Source organism: Anas platyrhynchos, chromosome 12, assembly GCF_047663525.1.
Source record: "Anas platyrhynchos isolate ZD024472 breed Pekin duck chromosome 12, IASCAAS_PekinDuck_T2T, whole genome shotgun sequence".
Taxonomy (NCBI): Eukaryota; Metazoa; Chordata; class Aves; order Anseriformes; family Anatidae; genus Anas; species Anas platyrhynchos.
This window is the reverse complement of record NC_092598.1, coordinates 23690934-23697500: the sequence shown is the minus strand read 5'-3', so window position 1 is coordinate 23697500 and position 6567 is coordinate 23690934. Positions and strand designations below refer to the sequence as shown.

The window sequence follows — 6567 nt, the reverse complement described above, 5'->3', positions numbered from 1 at the left end:
TGGGGTGACAAATGGAACTAGAATTAGGAGCAGCGGTCAACGCTCACCACCAGAGAGGGTCTTTTGTTTTGGAGTCCTCCGCCTCCTCCTCCTCCACCTCCTTCTCCTCCTCCACCTTCTACTCCTTCTCTTTTGTTTTTTTGTTTTTTTTGGCGGCCTCCTCCTCCACCACCTTCTTCTCCTCCTCCACCTTTTTTTTTTTTTCTTTTTTGCCACCACCTCCTCCTCTAGTATTCTACTATTTCTCCACCACCTTCTTCTCCTCTTCCACCTCCATCGTGTCCCTCTGCCTATCCCTTGCTCGCCTCCTCTTTTGTCACCACTCCTACTCATGCCGCCACCTCCTCAATCTTCTCCGCCACCTCCTCAATCTTCTCCGCCACCTCCTCCTCCGCCACCTCCTCCTCCGCCACCTCCTCCACTGCCCCCTTCCTCTCTTACTCCCCCTTTTCCACCTATGCCTCTTCCTCATCCTCCTCCTTTTCTGTTTCCACCTTCTCCCATCTCCCCTCTCCAACACTCTGGCTCCCACTGCCCCCCTTGGCCCATTTATAGGGAGGAGCAGCCACATCCCCGATTGATGACAAGCCATTTGCATAATAGCTAACAATCGCTACCCAGGCAACAAGCAACGCATCACAGAGCGTCATCAAGATGATAGGAGCCACCAGCTGCTACCTTACAGGGTCACAGTGCCATGGTCCTGTGGGGTGACAAATGGAACTAGAATTAGGAGCGGTGGGCAGCGCTCACAGCCATAGCCTCCCAGAGAAGCCGCCTTGGCGCACCTGGTTCCTGGCAACTCCTCCTGCCATTTCTGGGCTCACGATCATTGCTACCAGCATGCCTTAGCAAGGAGCATGCAGAGGAAGTTGGCCAGGAAGCTTCTGCCGAGGTGGAGGAGGCTGTGGAGGAGGAATAGTCAGTGGGGCTGGAGAAGGAGAAGGAGGAAGAGGCAGTGGAGGTGGAGGAGGTGTTGGAGGTGCAAGAGGCAGGGAAGGAGGAGAAGGAGGAGGAAAATGAGAAATAGGATTAGCAGGCGGGGGGCGAGGAGGACGCGGTAGACAAGGAGGAGGCAGTGGACAAGAAAAAGGCCGTGGACGATGAGGAGGAAGTGGAGGAGGAGGACGTGGTGGAGGTATCATAGAATCATTATTGTTGGAGGAGACCTTCACATTTGTCCGGTCTAGTCATCACTGTACTACCAATGTCACCCAATAAACCATGTTCCTAAGCACCAGCTCCAACCTTTCCTTGAACACCCTGCTCCTCTGGGGCCTCCTCCACAGGTCGCAGCCTCCTCTAGGGCAGATCCACCTGTTCCAACGGGGGCTCCTCCACGGGGGGGCTGCAGCGTGGGGATCTGCTCCACGGGGGACCCATGGGCTGCAGGGGGACAGCCTGCTCCACCAGGGGCCTCTCCCTGCACAGGCCGCAGGGGAACTGCTGCTGTGAGCCTGGAGCACCTCCTGCTTCCTGCTGCACGGCCCTTGGGGGCTGCACAGAGCTTTCCCACTCCTCCCTGACCCAGACGCTGCTGGGCAGCAGCTTTTGTTCCCTTTCTTAGATGGGCTCTCCCCCAGGCGCAAACATCATCCTTTTGCTCTGCGTTCTGGGCAGCAGCGGGTGGGTCCCTCCTGGAAGGAGCCTCCTGGAAGCGGCCCTGAGCTCCCATGGGGCAGCTGCTGCATTCTTCTCACAGAGGACACCCCTGCAGCCCCCCGCTCCCACAGCCTGGCCACGCAAACCCAAGCCAAGACACTGAGCGAGCCTCCCTGATTGCCAGCCAGCAGCTGGCTCAGCCTGGGACCCCAGGCCAGTGCCCACAAGACTCTCCTGGGCCTTCCAAAGCAAGCCTTGTGGGGACGGAGCACCCACAAAGAACGGACTCACACAACAGGACTCCTTGCCAACACCGCCTCACAGACACCTGGGCCTTGAGCGGGTAGCTCCCCTTGAGCGAGCTCATTTCCTTCCCAGGAGCTGAAATGTGCCGTTTCGGGGGCATTTGGGGGCTACAGCGTGCTGCTAAGAGGGATGTTGGAGCTCCTGCAGGGCAGTGCTTCCACTAAGGCAAGGCCTTTTCTGCATCTTCTACTGCCCTGCAAGCGAGGATGCTTGGGGCACACAAGAAGCTGGCAGGGGACACAGCTGCAGGGATTGCAGGGATTCCTAAAGTCATAGCCAAATCCAAGAAAGAGAGGAGGACGTGATGCTTTTGATAGAAAGGAGCTGGGTTTGGGGGCAAAATCCGTCCCTTTTTCTATCCCGGAGACACCCAAGGGCGTAGGACAGCAGCACTGCAGGGCAGCAAGAGATGCTGTGCATTTCTCTCGTCGCCCTGAGACAGCCACTGGGTGACGATGGTGCCAAGCGTCTTGAAAGAGACCTTGCTTTCTCAGGCCCAGGTGTCCAGCTGCACACCAAGGCCGTCCCTGGCTTCCAGGCGCAGTTGCCAGGCCCAAGGCCGAGCTCCTCTGCGAACCCCCAGCCCAGCAGACCTTGCTCCTGGCGTTGTGGAGCAGCCATTTCACGGGAGCCTTTTCTCCTGGCAGTCAGCTTAGCGCCATTAGCTCTGCCAGCGGGACGCCTGAGAGCCGTGGGAGCTCAGCAGAGAGTCACTGTCAGCCTTGGAGCTCACAAAGGTGGGTGGCCACAAGTACCCTGAGCGTCCAGCTCGCATTGAGGACTGCTGCTGGCACTCGAGGCGTGGAGGTCGGCATGGTGCAATGGGAGACGCCACTGTCCTGCTGGTGGGACAAGAGACACTGATGTGCTGCTGCTGCAGGAGGAGACTTGAAGGTGCTGCTGCTTCGAGGTGCTGAGGAGCGGGCAGCCTCCATGCCGGTGGCTGAGCTGAGCATGCTCCTGTTCATTAGCGCTCTCCCCTTCCTCTCTTTTTCCGGAGGTGGAGAGAGAGAAACGCATAGATCTCTTTCTTTCCCGGTAGGAAATGGAAGAGCCTCGTATCTACATATTAGCCAGACTCTGCCTGGCGCCCTTGGGACTGGGGATCTGTGTTGATCTGTAAGAAAGAGCAATCGTCAGCACAGCAAATCCCCGTGACCTTGTGTCTATCAGCATCGTCCAAATCCCTCTCTAGAGCTGTGGGCTGGCTAAGCTGTGTGTTGGATGGTGAAAGTGGGAAATGGGAATGGGTTGGGAAAGGATGTGTGCGCCGAGAAATCCTTGCTGGGATGGGAAGACTTCCTTGGGGTGGAAAGGCATTGGGCTCGGAAATGAAAGAGATGGGAAATGTTCTCTGGGTTTGAAAGCATTGGGAAGCAAAAGCATTGGGATGGGCAGTCACTCCAGGGATGGGAAAGTACTGGGATGGGAAATCTTTAATGGGGTGGGTAACATTTATTGAAGTAGGAAAACCATGGGGAAGTCCTCCAAGAGAGGGGAATTCTTTGGGAAGAGATCTCTTTGGATGAAGGGAAAAATCTGTTTGTGTTGATGGGAAATCTTTTGTATGGGAATCTGTTCTCATGTGAACTTGTCAGGATGGGAAATAACCATGAGGATGAAAGCTGGTCCTGGGCTGGGAAATGCTCAGGACGGGCAAGAGGCGGTGTGGAAGCGTCGTGGGCATGGCAAGTGCTGCGTGGGAGGGAAAGCCTGCTGGGGATGGCCAAGTCTTGCGCTGGGCAGCCTGCTTGGCTCCAAAGCCTGCAGTCCTCCCCAAGATGTCGGCGAGGGGCTGGTCAGCCGTTGGGACGGAACCCCCGTTGCCCGCGTTCCCCAAGCAACCGCCCCACTCTCCAGCCACCATGGCAGGTCCAGCAGCCGGCTTCCGCTCCTCCCGGGGCTGCGGCCCTGCTGGTGAGCCCAGCGCCCCAGAGCTCAGCCCAGCGCCCTTTTTCCCACAGAGGGTTTCCCCAGACGGCTTCCGCGGCTTCCGCAGACGCAAAACTCCCCCTTCGTCGTCCCAGCCGTGCCGCCAACGGTGGCTGCCTGGCTGCTTCCCTCCCTCCCCGGAGCGATGGCGCTGCCCTTGCAGCCCCCCCAGGTACCCACCCTCCCCTCCGCACTGCCCCAGGCCACCGTCTGGCACGTGGTGCCGGGGGTCCAGGGGCAGGTGCTGCAGCTCCCCGCCAGGGTGCAGCTGCCACCTGGGTGGCACCTCCCAGCCCAGGGGCACCACCTGCAGCTTGGGCAGCTCCCCGCCGCCACCATGGGGCAGCTCCCTGCTGGGGGGCAGCTCCCCGCCGTGGGGCATAACCTGCAGCTGGTGCAGCTCCCCGCTGTGGGGCAAAACCTGCAGCTGGTGCAGCTCCCAACCACGGGGCACCAGCTGCAGCTGGTGCAGCTCCCCGCCGTGGGGCAGCTCCCCCACACCGCTCCTCCCTGTGCCCCCGTCCATCAGTGGGGACAGCCCATGGTGACGGGGACACTGGTGCCCCACCATGCGCTGGGGCTGGGGCCCAGGGCCGTGCTCCATGGGGAGCTCCTGCACCCCGCAGGCACCTGCCTGTTGCAGGCCCCCGCCCAGCGCAACCCCCCGCCACCCCTCGTCCCGGGGCCTCCGCTGCGGGGGCAGGCGCTTCCCGCACCCTGCACCCTCAGCAGCAGCCGGGGGCAGCTGCCGGAGCCCTGCTTGCACGCCGTGGGGCTCAGCGAGGACCAGGGGCCCCCGCTGCCCGGCCCCACTCCCCCCGAGCCTGCCCAGGCTCCAGCGACCGCCAGCACCCAGACGGCGACGCCCGACGGTGAGTTTGGGGCTGGCACAGCCGGCCGCTTGTGGCCCCACACCCAGGAGCCATGGCAAAGCTGGCAGTGGGGGATGCTTGGGGGATTGCATTGGCTTGCTTTTTCCTCAGCGGCGACACTTGCAGAGGTGCCTGAGGAGCCCCTGGAGCTGCTGGAGCTGGGCCCCGATGCCTTCGCTGAGGCCTTTCCCCAGCTGGCAGGGGACAGCCAGCAGCTGCAGCACCTGCAGGACCAGCTCCCGGCCGACCTGGACAGCTCCGGCTTGGAGGAGCTGCTCAGCTGCCTGGATGCCGTGGAGCTCCAGGACGCCTTCGCGGCTGTCCCCAGCAGTCCTGTCCTCAAGCGCTTCCTCTCGCAGCTGCCCGACCTCTGCGAGGACATCGAGGAGCCCAGCACACAGGGACTGGCAGCCACCAGAGCGCTGGGTGAGGTCCCCTCAAGCCCTGGGCTGCACCCCGACAAGGTGCAGGCTGGGCGGGCGCTGCAGCCCCCTGCAGCTGCTGTGCCGCCACTCAGCTCCCCCCTCAAGCCTGCAGCCCGGCCCCAGCTCAGGAGAGCCCTGCCCAAAAGGCCCCCCCAGCAGGAATTCATCCCTGCCCGCAGGAGAACCCTGCCCCAGCCTCCCTTGGCTCCCCTCAAGAGGCGCCCCGACCCTGACTGCCTCCCTGCCCACAAGAGACCCCTGCCCCAGCCTCCCCAGGCTCCCGTCCAGAGCCCCCCCGACCCTGACTTCCTCACTGCCCTCAGGAGAGCCCTGCCCAAGCCTCGCCTGAGTCCCCTCCAGAGCCCCCCCGACCCTGCCCGCAGGAGACCCATGCCCAAGCCTCTCCCCAAAAGGCCCCCCCAGCAGGAATTCATCCCTGCCCGCAAGAGAACCCTGCCCCAGCCTCCCTTGGCTCCCCTCAAGAGGCCTCAACTTCTCCCAGCCCTCAGGAGAGCCCTGCCCAGTCCCCCTCGCAGTCCCCTCCAGAGCCCCCTGCTCTGGAGGGGACTGCCCACGGCTCTGCCCACGCAGCCGCGCACGCTGCAGCGTCCGGCGCAGCCCCGCGGGGACTACGTGCCCTGCGTGGGGCCCTGGGCGGGCGGCGACGCAGCGCCCACACCGCTGGAGGAGCAGGAGTCGTCGGTGCCCATCACGCCGCAGCAGCGTCCCGAGCGGGAGCGCCTCAAGAAGCTGGCCCAGGAGGAGCGGCAGCGGGCGACCCACCACATGAGGATCGGCCCCGGGCAATTCTTCGAGCAGCGGCAGAAGGACCACGCCAGAGCCTACTCTTACGGCTACCCGTGACCGACCTCGGGCTTCTCCTCGACGGCCCCCGCAGCACCCAGGCCCGCTCAGCACGCAGGCAGGCACAGAGACCTCTGCAGGCACCTGCTCCAGCTTCAGCCACGCTCCTCAGCCCTTGCCCCTCTCGCTTGCCCTCTCCCCTCTCTCGTGCTGGACCTACGCACTGCTTGCCACTCTCAGGGATGGGCAACGGCAAATGCCAATGGCAAATGCGCGCGCGCCTCACCCAGGAAGGTGGCAATGGCAAGCTGGGGGGATGCTGGCAGCAGCTGGGCTGGGAAAGCTTGCCCATGGCAACTGCTGCTTGGGACACCAAAGGGCTGAGAGACAAGACTTAGCTCTTCTTTCGGGGCATTGCTCTTCTTTGCTGCCTTCTGGATTACATTCCTCTCCTTAGGTGCTCACTCAGCAAGGCCTCTGCCTGCAGCTCTTCTTGCACTGGGACACCGAGGGGATCAGAACTGGGACGTTGTTGGGATAGGAAATGATCAGTGGGATGGGAAGTGATGATGGGGATAGGAACTCATTGGCACGGGAAAAATGGGTTTTATTTGTATTAAATTTAC

The 6567-nt window shown here is 62.1% G+C and overlaps 1 long non-coding RNA gene across 1 annotated transcript in view; it reads right to left on the bottom strand.

Moving 5' to 3' along the window:
* LOC140003503 (uncharacterized) overlaps positions 1 to 1965 on the bottom strand; it is a 4699-nt gene extending 2734 nt beyond the window's left edge. The window contains exons 1-2 of the long non-coding RNA XR_011812298.1: positions 399 to 1965; positions 1 to 362 (exon numbers count right to left, since the gene is read on the bottom strand). The exon at positions 1 to 362 is cut by the window's left edge and continues 2734 nt beyond it. This is a non-coding gene — a long non-coding RNA (uncharacterized lncRNA). The remainder of the gene's footprint in view (positions 363 to 398) is intronic.
* Positions 1966 to 6567: the final 4602 nt, after the last annotated feature.